Here is an 18595-nt window from a genome sequence, read left to right as displayed (position 1 = left end):
TGGATCTCTGATTCCTGTACGTTCTCTTGGGCTCTTTTTCTTCTGTCTGTGTTTCTTGCCCAACTCTATTGTGATAGTTTTTGTTTTATAATTTTATTATATTTTATGATTTTATATTTTATGATTATCCCTTAGAAGCCTGTTTTCTTTCTAATGATAGACAAAAAGGAAATGGAGCTATATGGGAAGGGATATGGCAAGGAACTGGAAGGAATAGATGCAGGGGCCTTCATAATCATAATATGTGAAAGGGAAATTCTATTTTCAATAAAAAGGGGGTGGAGAAAATGGAAGAAAATGTTTATTCAGATCAAGAACGTACATTGGTACTTTGATGTGATTCCAGTTAGAGCACTTACTTAACATGTACCAGACCCTGGGGTCTATTTCAAGTGTAAAGTTTCTTCGTGTTACTTTGTTTGTTTGTTGTTTGTATGTATGTGTATGTATGTGTACCATGATGAAACTGATATCCCTTTCTTCAGCTCTCTAAATAATAAGCTTCCCTGTGACTTCCCTGTATACCCGTCATCCATCCATCAGTACTATGGAACCTGTTGAGCTTTTCATAGGAGTCCGTGTTACTTAACAACTGAATGGATAGAGAAGGGACGAAGTGAACCTCTAGTGTGAAGAATTCAACTTTACCTCAAAGTTAATATAAAGTGCTACCAGCTTCGGGACAAAGACTTGGCAGACATTTCTGGATGCCATGCTAAGGACAGAAAAGGAGGCCTAGGGTATGTTTATGAGGAACTTGTATAAACTGCCACAATCTAAACCCAGTATGATAGCACAATACAAATCTTAGCACTCATTTGGAGATAGATGTAGGAGGATCAGAGTTCAAGGTTCTTCTTTGCTACATAACTAGTTAAAGGTCAGCCTGCTATGCCTGGAACCTTGCCTCAAAAACAAAGAGCAAAATGCAGAAACTAACCAACCAACAAACCCCCTGCCATTAGTGTGATGAACTTCATGGCAGCAATTTAATAAGTTGGCCCTACCCTCTAAGTAATGCTCTCTGCCATATGCTGTGCCTGAATAAAAGGCTTTTGTTCATTTTCTATGCAAGGGTATTTATATGTAATTAAGCTCTAGGCCCCTATCTTCAGCTCCATTTTTCGCTTAGGTAGAGTATGGACTACATCATATATGACCACAGAGTATTTCTGTTGTAGGACCACAAGTAGTCATGTGGCCACACAGGCCTTCTTCGTCTGTCTTATGGAAAGAACACTCTGCAAGGCTGATCTGTTGCCAGGACCTAATCCTCCTTTTTTCACTACTACAGAGCCGTAACTATGTAGTGATTCCAAGTCTTGCATCTCTGCTCTAATCCAGAAATGTTACATGTTTATTTTTTTAACCAAAGTAACCTGGTTATATTAGCTTCACTGAGCACTGGACACCATGCCCAGCTCCACCATCAAACTTTTGTTTATTGTGTGTGCATGTTTGGGTACTACATGTAGAAGCCAGAGAACAACCTGTGACAGTTGACTGTCTCCTCTATGAGTCTTACAGATTGGACTCATGTCCTCAGGCTTGGTGGCATGAACCTTTACTTGCTGAGCCATCTCACTGGTCCTTATGTAGACATTGATTTCTGGCATATTTTCTATCATGTTTGGCTTACTACTGAACAGAATATAGGAAACCATATGCAATACGTACAATATTTTAAACTGCTGTCTTGTTATATTTTTATCTTAAAACTGAGAAGGAAATAACTAACTCAGTGCATTAGATTTTTAAATTCTTTGATTTTGCTGATTGGTTTTGCATGTATTTGGAAGAATTAGCCTTAAATGTACTGGCATATTTGGAATTTCTGTTTTCCTATTTTTTCTTTGTTTGATCTGCCCAAATCATCCTAAACATATATACTTACATTTTAATATCCACAAGAGTATAGATTTTTGGACATTTATGGTCATGATTCTTCACTGGAAGGTATGGTACTTCCATAGATTGCTTTTACTCAGAATTTTTCCCTCCAAAATGTAATTGTTCTTTATGTTTCTTTTAGTGTTCTCTTTATCACAAATAGCCTTCTTTATATTTTACTTATTCAATAAGTTTTCTGTACATTTAACCTTTCTCCCTGATGTGAGGCTGTAGGGATATGATGAGGCCTGAGCCAAGCATGCTGTGGCTCTGAGGACAGATCTCAGCTTCAGGGCACACTTACCCTTGCCTGGCAGATGTACTCAGGGAGCCACTAGGTCTGTATGTTCTGTGTCATGGTTCAGTACAGAGCTTGGCATGCCCTCGGTGTGGGAGAAAGCTCATAAATCTTTCTGCAGTCTTAGTGTTAGTTATTAATGTTTACAGCCATAGCCTTGTCACACTAGGAGTCATGTGCTCTGCTATTTCTGCTACTTTAGATAGTAGGGAGAATTTTAGAAATATAAACATCGAAAGATCTCAATGTTGTGACCTTCAAATATCTGGAAAGTCATTTCATTTCCTGCTGAAATAAGTGCTTCTAGTTACTGGACAGCTGAAGTAGCTGACTGTGTTATAAATGTCTCATCATTTTGGACTCTGACAGACAAATAGGGGCCTCCTCAAGCTTGGTGAGTAGCTATTACCCACTGCACCTGTCTAGCCCCCTTTTTCTCCATGGAAACCTGTCTTGCTGTCTGTCTCCCATTCTTTCTTCCCAGTTTTGTGTGAAAAGTCCTGGGAGAAGTGGTATTTGAGCACTGGGTTTTTTTTGTTTTAGTTTTTGAATACTAAACAGTCTCCTGGTTCTTCCATGCTTACTGTGAGTTTCCTTTCTCACTGATTTAAAGACAAAGCTTCCCTCTGGAGTGAAGGTAAAAGTCTTAAAAAAAAAAAAACCCAAAAGCCTTTCTTCTTTCTTTTTTGGAGACCTCTGAGACCCTCCTCCTCCAGAGCAATCCTTGGTCCTCTTTCTATTTCTCTCTAGTCTGACCACTGAGCAGCAGCTGGTCCACTCTTTGTAGGAGCTTGCATAGCCTTTTTACACACTGCCTTTGCTGTGCTTCCCACCACCACCTCACAGGTCTGTAGCGCCAGGGTTCTGCCTGTCCAGCTCCATTTACTTCTTCTTCCTCTTTAATTACAAAATCCTTCTCGAAAAACGCTGTCTTAACCACCATATTGTACTGGTTGAATTTCCTAAGCTCCCATATCTCTCAGTGTTACATTATGCAAGTCTGTCACATGAGTAAACACTCTGAAACATTTTTATCATTTTTTATTCTTAGGAATGTAAGAAAATTCAGAGCTTATGCCTCTCTTCACTCGTTTTGTGAAGTCCCCCTTAGTCTCTTTTGAGCTTCCTGGGCTGTCCTTCTGGCTGGTACTGTCAGCATGGTTTTTTTCAAGTGAGGCTCTGCTTCAAAACATCCTCCTGTTGTTGCTTGCGTGTTCTGTACCTGGATTATCTTTTCTATACCATACTGCTTATATCCTATCCCACAGAAAACCTAGGCCACCAGCTAACTATGTCTAGCTCATTGTAGGAAGTATGCTTCAGTAGAAAATGTTATTTACCAGAGTGTATAAATTGGCAGTGATTCTGCTGTTTCTTTTTTATTGTTTTTCTCTCATGTTAATTCCGGTTCTACTACCTATCAGTGGTTCCAGAGGCAAGTTTCTTCATTTTAAGCTTCATTTTTTACAGATATAAAATAGATATAATAGCAGTCTTGAAGTGGTAGAGTGCTTCTGAGAAAGGTGACCCAGTGCCCAGCCCATAGCTTGTGAGTGCTTACAGTGGCTCTGGCCCTGCTACAGCTGTTACTTTTGTGCTTCATACTTTGCTATTATTATGCTTAATTTTTATAGTAGTGGATTTTTCACTTCAAAGTGTAATACCATATTCCCTACTCTTTTGCCTTATTTTTCTAGATACTGTACATTATTGCCAAATTTACTTAAATTCTTGCTTTGTATTGTTCATTTTTTTACACTAGAACATATTTCTAGAGGACCATGACTCTTCTTTCTGCCTTCAGATGTGCCTTGATGCCTAGAACAATATGATGACATTGGGAATTTCACCATAAATGTTTATTGAGTGAGCAAGAACTATGTAATATAAGTTATGGGTCCTTGTTCATGGAAAGTCATAAGTTTCATCAGTTTGTCCCTGTTGAGTCTGACTCTGTGTGTGTGTGTGTGTGTGTGTGTGTGTGTGTGTGTGTGTGTGTGTGTGTGTGTGTGTGTGCGCGCGCGCACCATGTGCATTTATACCAGTCATACTGCCTTGCCACTTATCTGGGTAGTTAATCTTGAAAAAAAGTCAGGAGTATCTTGTAGTAGGGAAAGAGGGTGGTAAACTCTCATTTGACCTTAGTAAACTTCCAGGAACGGTCATTTTCTCAGTCATGAATAACAGTCACGCATTGCCTGTTCTTTAAGACCTCAACTCTTTGTAATAAATCTTGAAAAGAAGCAAGGTTCTTATACATAAATTTTGAAACTTGAAATTCTAGGCAATTGCTCATTTTCTAGAACCATTCTTTATTCGGTCATAAATATGCCACTGTACCAGGCTGAGCACCATGAAGTCCTGAAAGAACAAAGTGATTCCATTTAGAATGTGGAAATGTGCCCATTTCTCAAATGCCAGGAAAACACTTCAAGCCAGGTACAAATTCTAACTTGCCTATCTTCTTCACAGCACATTTCAGCACTGGTAAATTTCTACCACCTTTCTCAAAGGCCAAACCCAGTTTTCATAGCCCATCTCTTTCCCCCTTGAGGACCCTTCCTCCCTTTGTTTTCTCTTCAGCAGACTTGTCTGCTTTGGCCTGCTTTTGCTGGTGGATGCTTTTGCTGGAAGCTGTGGTTCAGAAGAGCACAGGAGTCTTTGACATCTTTTCTTGCTGAGCAACGATTGGATATATTTTGTAGTTATGTCCCATTTTTCAGTTCTAATAACTTGAGCTTTGCTGATTTATGTTTTTGTTTCTGATAATTGATTTTGATTCTTGTTTGTTTGTTTGTTTGTTTTTCCAGTTTATTTATTTTTTATTAAAAATTGCCATCCCCTCCCCTCCTCCTCCCCCTTCCCTCCCCTCCCCTCCACCCACACCCCCACTCCCTCCCTCTTGAGGCCAAACAGCCATCAGGGTTCTCTACACTATGTTGAGTCCAAGGTCCTCCCAACTCCCCCCAGGTCCAGGAAGGTGAGCAACCAAACTGACAAGGCTCACACAGAGCCCGTCCATGTCGTAAAGACCAAGCCCATCGCCATTGTCCTTGGCTCCTCGGTCAGCCTCCACCATCAGCCACCCTCAGAGAGTCCGATTTGGTCGCATGTTCCATCAGTCCCATTCCAAGTGGACTTGGTGGTCTCCCATTAGTTCTGTCCTGCCGTCTCAGTGGGTGAACGCATCCCTCATGGTTCTGACTTTCTTTCTCATGATCTCTCTCCATCCGCTCCTCATCAGAACTTTGGGAGCTCAGTCCGGTGCTCCAATGTGGGGCTTTGTCTCTATCTCCATCCATCGCCAGGTGAAGGTTAAGGCTCACAGTGTGCCCGTCCATGCTGTAGAGTTCACATTCATTGCCGTTGTCCTTGGTTTCTCAGTCCTCCTCCACCGTCAGCCACATTCAGAGAGCCCGGTTTGGTCCCCTGTTCCATCAGTTCCATTCCAACTGGACTTGGTGGTCTCCCGTTAGATCTGTCCCACTGTCTCAATGGGTAAACGCACTCCTCACGGTCCTGACTTCCTTGCTCATGATCTCCCTCCTTTTGCTCCTCATCGGGACCTTGGGAGCTCAGTCCGGTGCTCCTATGTGGGGCTCTGTCATTTTCTCCATCCAATGCCAGGTGAAGGTTCTATGGTGATATGCAAGATATCTCCTCTTCATTTTGGCCTGTTTTAAAAATTGTTTCTAGTCAGCTATGGTGGCACATTCCTTAACTGTAGCACCTGGAAGGGAAAGACAGGCAGATATCTGTGATTTTTGAGGTCAGCCTGGTCTACAGAGCAAGTTTAAAGTTTAAAATCATTTTTAGAAGTTTTATTTCTTCTAGATCAGTCTTTAATTACAGAGCTTACTGATTATTGTTCTTAACATTGATGTCACTTTTTGAAACTTGTGTTCTGGGAATATTACTTTGTGGAAGATCACTTACCTGGCAAGAATAAGGCCCTGGTTCGGTGATTGTCATCACCAAAAGGAAAAGGAAAAGAATTAGGAGTCTGTATCCAGCTAATTCCTTCCTCTATTCCACTCTATCTATACTCTCAGTTCTGTACATTTTAAGTGTATGACTACATAGCCTGTAGGAGAGTCTGACCCACACCCACTTTGTACTGTGTGCCTCCACCTTAAGTAAAAACAGGCATTTAGAACAGACTCTTACCTGAAGCTTTGTCTAAGGATACTTATTTCTGTGTTTTTGTTGTTTGTATGTGTGCTTATGTTTATATGCTTTGTAGTAGTGGTGGTAATGGTAGTGTGTGTGTCTTTGAAACATTTAGGTTTATATTAAATCAATAGTGTATGTGTATTTTCCTAACTACTCTGGAGGTTGAGGCAGAAGGATTACTTGAACCCAGAAGATCCAGAACTGCCTGGGCGTATCACTGGACTCCTATCCCATCAATAGGTAGGTAGGTAGATAGATAGATAGATAGATAGATAGATAGATAGATAGATAGATAGATAGATCAAAGCATTCATAACTATTCTGCCTTTGTGCATTAGACGATCTACTTCAGCCCTTACTAAAGCCTGGCACTTTGAGCCATGATGTCCTGCTACCCACCTTGGCTAATTCCTATCCAGATTCTAATGTGTTTATAGCTTTTTGTTTCCTTAGCTTCTGCTGTTTAGAGTCAGGGCTACACAGCCAATTCTTTTTAAGTTTCTCCATTTAAATTCATTATTATGTGCTTAGGAATGGCAGTGTTAAGTTATGGCCTTAAAGCATGGCCACATATTTTTCTTGTTGACTTCAATTAACCAAACTGAGATATTTGAACTTTATCTGGAATCTCTGAGGGACTTTTAGAAAAGTAGGATTCAATGAGATTTTAGAATTTAGAATAATGATTTTAGTATTGGGGAGATGCAGTATAGAAAGGCCAAGCAGATGAGACCACTTTTCTGGTTGGAATTTATAACTGCTTGATTAACATATGATGTTGGAAACACGTTCATATTTTATTATATGTAATTATAAATATATGAATTATAAATTATAAGTATGTAATTATAAATCTTTTAAACAATACTGTAATTGCAACAAGGTAAGAAAAATATCATACAAAATTATTTGTGGTTTGTAAGCTTTTATCTGGGCTATAAGAATTTCAGTGTAGGCTGAGAAAACAGCACACAGTGAGTAAGCCATGCTCAACTGGTATTGCCTTCTGATCAGCCATAGTCTCTCCAGCGCCCCTTGATAAGCTGTAGACACATAGACAGAATGCTACAGAATAGCATTTACTCACATATATGTAAACCCAGGGCTCTCCAATCCTGACACATGGCCACTACTGAAACATGCATGGCCAATGTGTTTTTACTCATGCTGTTCATCCTTAATCCTCAACCCCACAGGTCACTGCTGCTACTAGAACAGCTTTCACATCATATCCAGTTCCATATGTGGCTATTTCCTCCATAATTTTTTATTTTTATTTTTAAGTCTCAGTGTCATGGCCACAATTTGTAACCCTCTCACCAGGGAGCCCCTGCAGTTTCCTTTTGTATCATTTTCCTGCCTCTTATTCATCCACACCCACAACAGAACAAGCAGGGTAGTAGGAGGCAGGTTCTGTTTTCCTAGCCTGTGTTTCCTGTAACCAGGCCTTATTCTCCACATAGTCAGACCCACACCTGCTTGACTACCAGCCCTGGCAAAAGATTTGTATGTGGTCCCATATATTAAGTAAATGCTAGCTATCCCTACTTACTCCTGTTTAATAGAAACTAACTTAAGATGGAAAGCAATGTTTTATTGTTGCCCTCTTTGATTCATAACTTTCTCTGGCAGAGGAGCTGTAAACAGTGCACACTGCAACTACTTGTGTGGTCTGAGACATTTCCAAACAAGGCATCATGAGATTCTCTTGAAACTTTTGTTAGAGGAAGCATTTTTCTTGTCTTTTCGCTTTGTTTTACTACATTGAGTTCTTTTACAGACAAATCACTTTCTCTGAGATGACATGGAATTAGAAAATTTCAAGTAGTCCATTGAAGTGTGTATATTCACGTATGTGTGTGTATGTGTCATCCTCTGACACTCTCCACCTCTCACTGAACCTGGAGCTCACTGATTCTTCTGTACTGGCTAGCCAACAAGTCACAAGAATCCCTTCTCTACCTCTCCAGTGGTGGTATCACAGGCAAAGGGCCATTGCACCCACACTTCTTCTGTGGATGCTGAAGCGAGAGCCAGGTTCTTAAGCTTGCATGGCAAATACTTTGTCCACGGAGCTATCTCCCCATTGAGACTTTTAAAGTTGAATTTGCTCCATATGTGGTTTGTTCTATTATTAGCTGTATAATGATGTCATTTGGCCTTAGGTACTAAACTTCAATCTTAAAAGCTTCTTATTCATTCTAGTGAGATTTCTTAGGAGCCTCTCTGTAACAGGTAAGGAGAGGGGCCCCTTGTTTGTTCCAGCCACCCAGCTAGCTTACACCCAAAATAACCACACAGAAATTGTATTAATTAAAACACTGCTTGGCCATTCACTCTAACTTCTTTTTGGCTAACTCTTTTTTTTTTGGGGGGGGGGGTTCGAGACAGGGTTTCTCTGCAGCTTTTTTTTTCTTTTAGAGCCTGTCCTGGAACTAGCTCTTGTAGACCAGGCTGGCCTCGAACTCACAGAGATCCGCCTGCCTCTGCCTCCCGAGTGCTGGGATTAAAGGCGTGCACCACCACCGCCCGGCTTGGCTAACTCTTACATATTAGTTTAACCCATCTCCATTAATCTGTGTATGGCCACGTGCCTGGGGCTTACTGGCAAGATTCTAACCGGCATCCATCTCCAGCAGAGGATCCATGGCTTCTCTCTCTCTGCCCTTCCTCCCAGCATTCAGTTCTGTTTTCTCCGATTACCTAAGTTCTGCCCTATCAACTAGGCCAAGGCAGTTTCTTTATTCATTAACCAATGAAAGTAACACACAAACAGAAGGAACTCTTACATCATTTCCCCTTTTCTTTTTTAAACAAAAAGGAAGACTTTAACTTTAACATTGTAAAATTACATAACAAAACATTTATCAAGCAAGAATTACAGTTACAATTTTTATTTATACTTTATCTTTTATCATAACTAAGGAAAATTATGACTATAAATTCTTTAACTCCACCAAAGACTTCAGAAGGATGTAATGTTACCTGTGTAAACTGGAAGTGCATTATAAACAACTTCCAAAACTCAGAATTGATAGAGACATCTCGCTGCCTGGACAGTCACCCGAACTTTTGTGTCGTTGGGCATCTATTTTCAGCCTAAAGGCCCATAGTATCCGGAAGACTTTTTCACGAAGCAGGAGATTTCAAGGACAGTTCAGTCACTTTCTTCTGTATCCTGCAAAATGTCTCACAGACTCTTTCATGAAGCAGGAACCCTGAAGGATCATCTCACCTTTAGTCAAGTTCAGCAGTCATCTCTCTGTGGGTTCATCATGTCCAGTTTATGCAGCAGTCCAGGCAAGAACAGTTTCTTGCCCAAATGGCCATGTCTCACTGTTATGAAAAGTCCTAAATTTTTAAAACATTTTAATGCCATATTCTGAATGTCTCTAAAGATTTGAAGAATACCTATCCATCTGAAATACTTCTCTCTACATCTAGAAAATCTAACAGGACTACAAACTTAACTATTATAGAGGATTATCTATTAACCTATATTTCTTAATTATACATTACATTTTTAAATGAACTACACAATCACAACACCTCAATCAAGAGCAGAAATTTAAATATAACGATTGACCTTAAACTTATATTAATAAACCAAGATCCATACCAATGTAAGTTATTCATATCTCTATCACAGATATGCTTTTGTGTAGTGGAAACAACCAGAAAAACAAACCGCAACAGAACTGATTTTAGGATGCCTGCAGGCCAGTTTGCTGAAGGATGTCCAGAGTCCAGTGTAGTGACTGCCCTAGCCACAGTGCTCTAGAGATGGTTGGGTGAAATCAGCAATTCCAGGTAACCAGATTCAGACAGGGATCTAGGAAAACAAGAAGGGAGGATTGAACAGAGAGCAGAAATTACAGTGACTCTGAGGTACCTCTAGGTAGGTCAGAGGAGGTCAAACTTAAAAGCCATGGAGTTAGAAGGGGCTGGAGAGGCAAACAACAAATGTGTCTGTCTGCAAAGTCCACCATATTGCCATCTTCTGTTGAGGGGCCTGAAAGGTTAATCCTCATTCATCATTTTTTTACATAGTTTTTTCTTGCTTTAATGGAAATTGCTTTCCTGTTGAACTTGCTCAATTTCCTTTTCTTCTAGTTTTTGTGGTTTTATTTTTTTTATTTGTGAATTTGATGTTTGTAAACCAAAATTGTGCTTTTGTTTCCTGGATGGCCAGATCCAAATAATCACACAAAAATCTGTATTAATTACAACACTGTTTGGCCAATGGCTCAGGCATATTCCTAGCTAACTCTTTTTATTTTAGCCCATTTCTATTAGTCTATGTATTTACACATGTCTGTGGCATTACCTCATTTTCTATACGCCTTGTTTCTTCAGTGGCTTGCTGTCATCTGCATATTAAGTCTTTCCTCTTCCCAGAATTCTTCTAGTCTGCTCACCATGCATATACTTCCTGCCTGGCTCCTGATCAATCACTGTTTTATTAAGCCAATACAAGTGACAGATTTTTACAGGGTACAAAGCATTATTCCACAGCACTTCCCCCTTTTTTTCTTTTCAAAACAAGAACTGTGAATCTAATCTCTTTTGTTTAGCTTCTTTTTTCCTGACTATTATCCATAAAAGACAAACACCCATAATCCAGTTTTGGGGATATGGGCATAGTTTTTTTAGGCTACTTATTGCTGATTGGGGGCACTGATAATCTTATGGGAACCCAAAGAAAATTTAGGATTATGATCAAATTTGACTAGAGTATTCTTTGAAGCTGGATCATCTCAGCAAGTAGTCTTGAGGCTGGATGTAGAACTCAGAGGAACTGCAGCAGAGGTACTCAGAAGCATTGGATCATCTGGGTCATCTACTCCTATCAGATATCTTTCAGAGGGTCTTCCTCAATCAAACCTGATTTTTCTTAACTGAGAACAGCCTCTCATTTCCTGTGGAAACAAAAGCAAAACCTCTTCTCCAATATAACATATCTTTTGACTTAAATTTTGAGTTTAGGCATTTTTAAAATATATAGGTTGAATTAATCCAGAAGCATTTATAATCAAAAGTCTTTTAGCAGCTGTTGCTCCTTCCTCAGCAGTCAAGCAATTCAAAGAAAACACAATAACCTACAGTATTCAGACTCTATATATTTTCCATGTTTACATGGTTTAAAAAAATATTTCTTTAATTTTTAATTTTAATTTTTGCTTTTCTGAGACAGGGTTTCTTTGTGTTCTTTGGTTGTCCTGGAACTCACTCTGTAGACCAGGCTGCCCTGAAACTCAGAGATCTACCTGCCTCTGCCTCCCAGTTGCTAGAATTAAAGGTGTATGCCACCATATCCATCCATATTTCTTTTTATTTTTTTGTTTTAAAGATTTATTTTTTTGGTGTTTTCATTTCTTTATTTTTTTTTCATTTTTTTTTATTAAAAATTTCCATCTCCTCCCCTCCACCCATACCCCCACTCCCTCCCTCTCCAGGCCAAAGAGCCCTCAGGGTTCCCTACACTATGGTAAGTCCAAGGTCCTCCCAACTCCCCCCAGGTCCAGGAAAGTGAACATCCAAACTGACAAGGCTCACACAGAGCCTGTCCATGCCGTAGAGTCCAAGCCCATCGCCATTGTCCTTGGCTTCTCAGTCAGCCTCCACCGTCAGCCACATTCAAAGAGTCCGGTTTGATCGCATGTTCCATCAGCCCCATTCCAACTGGTCTTGGTGATCTCCCGTTAGATCTGTCCCACCATCTCAGTGGGTGAACGCACCCCTCACGGTCCAGACTTTCTTGCTCATGTTCTCCCTTCTTCTGCTCCTCATCAAGATCTTGGGAGCTCAGTCCAGTGCTCCAATGTGGGTCTCTGTCTCTATCTCCATCCATCACCAGATGAAGGTTCTATGGTAATATGCAAGATAATCATCAGTGTGGCTATGGGACAAGGCCAGTTCAGGCACCCTTACCAATGCTGCTCAATAAACAAGCTGGGGATATCTCCATAGACATCTGGGAACATGTCTAGAGTCCAGACTCTTGCCAACCCTAAATTGGCTCCCATAATTAAGATATATACTTCCCTGCTCCCCCAACAACCCCTCCTCCATCCCAACCATCCCATTCCCTCAAGTTCTCCCCATCCTCTCCTTCTCTCCCCACATCTCCCCATATCCCACCTCACCCCCACCCCCGTGCTCCCAACCCCTGCCCGGCAATTTTGGTCATTTCCAATATGCAGGATGATAACAATATGTTTTTCTTTGGCTTCACCTTCTTATTTAGCTTCTCTAGGATCACATATTATAGGCTCTATGTCCTTTATTTATGGCTAGAATCAACTTATGAGTGAGTACATATCATATTCCTCTTTTTGGGTTTGGGTTACCTCACTCAGTAAAGTGTTTTCTATTTCCATCCATTTGCATGCAAAATTCAAGATGTCATTGTTTTTTACTGCCGAGTAGAACTCTAAAGTGTTTATATGCCACACCTTCTTTATCCATTCTTCTATTGAGGGGCACGTAGGTTGTTTCCAGGTTCTGGCTATTACAAATAGTGCTGCTATGAACATTGTTGAACAAATGCTTTTGTAGTATGAATGGGCATCTCTTGGGTATATTCCCAAGAGTGGAATTGCTGGGTCCTGAGGTAGGTTGACTCCCAGTTTCCTGAGAAGCCGCCACACTGATTTCCGAAGTGGTTGCACAGTTTGCATTCTCACCAACAATGGATGACTGTTCCCCTTACTCCACATCCTCTCCAGCATAGGGTATCATTGGTGTTTTTGATTTTTAGCCATTCTGAAAGGTGTAAGATGGTATCTTAGAGTTGTTTTGATTTGCATTTCCCTAATCGCTACGGAGGTTGAGCATGACCTTAAGTGTTTTTTGGCCATTCGAACTTCTGTTGAGAATTCGCTGTTCAGTTCAATGCCCCATTTTTTAATTGGGTTAATTAGCCTTTTAAAGTCTAGTTTCTTGAATTCTTTATATATTTTGGAGATCAGACCTTTGTTTGATATGGGGTTGGTGAAGATCTTCTCCCAGTCTGTAGGATGCCTATTTGTCTTAATGACAGTGTCCTTTGCTTTACAGAAGCTTCTCAGTTTCAGAAGGTCCCATTTATTCATTGTTGCTCTTATTGTCTGTGCTGCTGGGGTTCTACGTAGGAAGTGGTCTCCTGTGCCCATGTGTTGTAGACTACTTCCCACTTTCTCTTCTATCCGATTCAGTGTGGTCAGATTAATATTGAGGTCTTTAATCCATATGGACTTGAGTTTTGTGCATGGTAATAGAAATGGATCTACTTTCATTCTTCTACAGGTTGACATACAGTTATGCCAGCACCATTTGTTAAAGATGCTTTCTTTCTTCCATTGTATACTTTTAGCTCCTTTGTCGAAAATCAGGTGTTCATAGGTTTGTGGGTTAATATCTGGGTCTTCAATTCGATTCCATTGGTCAACATCCCTGTTTTTGTGCCAATATTAAGCTGTTTTCATTACTGTGGCTCTGTAATAGAGTTTGAAGTCAGGGATAGTAATGCCTCCGGAAGTACTTTTATTGTATAGGATTGTTTTGGCTATCCTGGGTTTTTTGTTTTTCCATATAAAGTTGATTATTGTTCTCTCAAGGTCTGTGAAGAATTTTGTTGGGATTTTGATGGGGATTGCATTGAATCTATAGATTGCTTTTGGTAGAATTGCCATTTTTACTATATTGATCCTCCCAATCCAAGAACAAGGGAGATCCTCCCATTTTCTGTTATCCTCTTCAATTTCTTTCTTCAAAGACTTAAAGTTCTTGTCAAATAGATCTTTCACTTCCTTGGTTAGAGTTACCCCAAGATACTTTATACTATTTCTTTTTTTAAAGGACTTTCTCTATCCCCTTTCTTTTCTCTCCGAAGTCTATGTATATTTTTAAACACATTGTAAACCATTAGAGTTTTTTATCTGAATATGGCTTTATTGTATATCTCTATCTTTTTTTGACCACATGAGTTTTTAATTTGCTACGTGATATGGCTAAGATTAAACGTGCAACTTTGGTGGCCAACTCCACCCCATTTCTCAGCTTTCTGAGAGTCTAGTTTCATGGTGGAGATACTGGCAGGATTTTTTTTCCCACAACTCTGTGGAGTTTCCAGGTCAATGCCACGACCAAGAGGCATGCTACCAGCTGCTTATAAACACCATTTAAAGGTTTGGTGGCAGGGCCTCTTAAAAGAGCTACTCAGTTTTTATTGTTAATGATGAGTCAGGAAGCCTTTGTTAAAGGATCTGTGCCTCTGCTTGCTGCCAGAGCCTACTTCAGACAATGCTGCTACCAAGAAGCCATGTTTGACTCTGTTCTTCTGTCTGTCTAGAATCCTTTTTTTTTTTTTTTTTTAACTTTCTCGGGCTTTCAGTGGAAATTCTTGTCAAACGTTTGAGCATCATTTTGTAAATGTAGACTGTGTTTTGGTTTCCCAGCTTACGATACACGAAAAATCACACAAACATCCTTATTAATTACAACACTGTTTGACCAATGGCTCAGGCATAGTCCAAGCTAACTCTTATATCTTAAATGAACCTATTGTTATTAGTCTATGTATTGCCATATGGCTGTGGCATTACCTCATTTTCTACATGCCTTGTTTCCTTGGCGACTGAGTGACATCTGCGGATTGAGTCTTTCCTCTTCCCAGAAGTCTCCTAGTCTTGTCATCCTGTCTATACTTCCTGTCTGGTTCCTGGCCAGTCAGCGTTTTATTAAACCATTACAAGTGACAAATCTTTCCAGGGTGAGAAAACATTATCCCACAGTAGATATTTATGTATGTTGTTAATTTGTATACCATCTTCAAATACTTTGCAGATATATGAGATATTGCAAATAAGATACAAGTCTGTCGTCATGGAGCTTACATATACACAGCTAGGTAATAAATAAGCAAACAGAAAAACAATTGCAAAGAAGAAATGATATTGTAGATAAATATATAGGGAATTAGTGTTGGCTTCCTTTAGAGCAGTACTCAACCCTTTGTGGGAAGTCACATATAATATATTCTGCATATCAGATATTTACATTTTAATTCATAACAGTAGCAAAATTAGTTATGGAGTAGCAGCAGAAATAGTTTATGGTGGGGAGTCATACAACACGAAGAACTATATTAAAGGGTTGCAGCCTTAGGATAACCATTATGTTAGAGGGCTTAAGAGACCTGAAGGTGCCAGGCAGTGGTGGTGCACGCCTTTGATCCTAACACTTGGGAGGCAGAGGCAGGCAGATCTCTGTGAGTTTGACACTAGCCTGTCTACAGAGTGTGTTCCAGGACAGGCTCCAAAGATACACAGAGAAACCCTGTCTTAAAAAACCCAAACTAGAAAGATACAAAGAGACATTCGCAGGGGAGGCAGAGGAAAGACTTTAAGTAGAACAGGCTAGTCTTAATGTAAGAACAGCAAGATGGCCAGAGAGGTCAACTTAATCATTCCTAGAATGAGTAGGGAGAGAATCATCTGAAGGGGTTGAGACAACTTTGTCAGTTTCCATGAAGAGAACATTGGGAAGCTAGGATGAAGTGGTGAGGAGACTTGGATCTCTGATAACTATGAAGGGAGGAAATAGTTGAATAAATCCTAAGCTTTGTTTTAGATATTACCACTTATATGGAGAGAGAAACAGTGAGACAAAGAGCTTTGGGAAGAACATCTTGAATTAGTTTAACTAAGGTGGTATTCGGCAAAGTAAGCAAAGCAAACTTAGGACTTTGGAGTTGTGTGCATAGTGATGCTGAGATGGTTAGTGATGTGGTCACATGCCTAGAGTGTAGGTAGGAGAAAAGCTAATTCTCCCAAACATGCACACAGGCCCTGGGCCTGGAGCAGAGGTGTCCTGGACCTGTTAGAACAGCATTACAAACTGGAAGGTTGCCACCAGTGGAGTGTGAGGAGATCTGGAATAACGTTAGGCCAGGAAGCAGATGAAGAGCTGTTCTAGAAAGAGAGTTAGGGCAGTGTTTGGTAGACATGGGTTTTTCCCTATGTTGTTTTCTTTTATAGCAGTCTGATTTATTTGTTCTCTTTACCAGTAAGATGCTGCTCACAGTCACCACACTTCTAAAAAATGCAGCTCTTTTTTATGACTCTAGTCAAAATTTAAAGATATGTGTATTTTAATTTTGAATTTATGTCTTCACTGAGCTAGTACTATGATGCCCACATCCTATGTCTCAAGCACAAGAAGCCCTATAATCTCCAGTGGAAACCATTTGCTGCACTTGGGTGTGCAGTAGGTATGGCAGATTATGGTATGGTAGATAATGCGCTTGGTGGTGGCAGTCCTCAAATTGGAAGTCCTGTAGCCAGTGTTGAGAATATAGGAAAGAAACAGTAATTTTTAAACCACCTCCTTTGGCTATTAGGTATAACTATAGTTTTAATTCAGAGATCATAAAGCTGTTTCTATAATGGGCTAGATAATAATCTAAACTTTGTGAGAATCTCATTCTATGAAACAAATTCATTAAGCCCAGTGAGATTGTAGCATGAGAAAAACTATGGAAAACATGTAAAAGAGTGAATGTGGCTGTGTCCTATAAAAAAAAACTTTATTTCGTAGTGGGCAGCTGGCCAGAATTGGCCCATAGGCTGTAACTCTCCAGAACTCTAATGTTTTGAGAACCATACTTTTAACCTTTTAAAGTTGAAGCTGTAAAGTACCGTTATGACTGGTGTAGACATTTAATTGTTACTTTTTGTTCAAAAGTACTTTTTAAACAATTGTCTTTATAAACTAACCTCATTCTACAAAATTTTGACTACCAAATATATGCATTCTTTTACATGGAGTTATATAAAAATTATGTAAAAATATTTTAAAATTGCTGATAGGCAGCCATCCTCCCCCATCATTCTCTGCTGCATGTGCTGCCATCATCCTAACCTCAAAACTTTTCCATGAGTATGTCCTCTCAGTGGTGTCCCACTGTTTCTGTCAAGTCAAACAGTTTCCTTCCTGTACTACAGAATCTGCAGGGACACTTGGTTCACTGAGAGTAGAACACATGTGCAGTGTTCTCCATGTTACATTTACCATATGACTCTGTGCTTTCTGTTCGCTCTCTGTTTCAGATGAAATGCTTACCTGTTCTTCCATCTGCGTCGTGTGTTCATTCAAACTGCTTAGAATGATATCTGCCCAACACTGTGGACTTAAATAACACTGTTATTGTTTCAATAAAGCTGTTGACACTCCTGTCCTGAGGCCTTTCAGTATGTGTTCCAATCAACTTAGGACCATGGCTTTTCCTGCGAACAAAACACTCTGTGTCCAGACCATTCAACAGAAATATAATAACCTTTTCAAAGATATGGTGTTGGGACAATTGGATTTCCATCTGCAAATAATGAAGTTGGACCCCTAATTAAACACAAAATTAATATAAAATAATCATAAAAATAAATGTAAGGAACTAATTTATAAACATAGAATATAATATGTGAGTATATATTAATTTTACCTTATTCAAAATATAACACAAAAAGCATACATAACAAAGGAAAATCAATAAATTGAACATTTTTTTCATAAGCCACTGTTTAAAAGGATGAGAAGGAAACCCTCAGGATGTGAAGAGTTTTCAAGTTAAGTATCTGGCAGGGGACTTGTGCACAGTCCAGTGAGGAGTGCATCTTAAAAAAAATGGGCAAAGGATTCAACCTTTACTGATGCTCATTAAGTATATAAGACTGTAGTGTCTGTAGTCCGAGAAAAATGTTTATCAAGAGCACAGTGAGAAAAGACTTTAGACCACAAGTATAACTATAAACTAAGACCACAAAAATTGCTGGTTAGGATGTGGAGAGATCAAAACCCTTATCTGTATTAGTGAGTGAGGAGACTGTGAAATGGAGTGGCAACTTTGAAATCATTAAACATGGTATTACCACATATTCCAGCACCTGTACACCTAGGTAACTATATCTAAGAGAGATGGAAACATTAAGAGAAGGAAACCAGTTGCAGAAGCCCACATATTATGTACTCTTATTCTTAGGAAATGTTTACAGTAGGTAAATAGATAAAGGAAAAGAAGAGTGATCAGTGATTGTCCAGGTCTGAATAGGAGCTGGGAGCTTGGAAATGGCTACTGATAGCTGCAGAGTGTTTTGGGAGTGATAAGAATGTTCTGAAGTAAAATGGTAATGATGATTGCACAATGCTGTAAATTATGAAAACCAGTAAATTGTGAACTTTAAAATGGAGCGTTTTATA

The 18595-nt window shown here is 39.6% G+C and overlaps 1 protein-coding gene across 1 annotated transcript in view; it reads left to right on the top strand.

Annotated features, from left to right (window-relative positions):
- Positions 1-18595, top strand: part of Gmds (GDP-mannose 4,6-dehydratase) — a 536488-nt gene that overhangs the window by 208276 nt on the left and 309617 nt on the right. The window lies entirely within an intron of this gene.

This window comes from Arvicola amphibius, chromosome 6, assembly GCF_903992535.2.
Source record: "Arvicola amphibius chromosome 6, mArvAmp1.2, whole genome shotgun sequence".
In the NCBI taxonomy this organism is placed as follows: Eukaryota; Metazoa; Chordata; class Mammalia; order Rodentia; family Cricetidae; genus Arvicola; species Arvicola amphibius.
The sequence above is the reverse complement of the archived record's forward strand: the minus strand, read 5'-3'. Positions and strand labels throughout refer to the sequence as shown.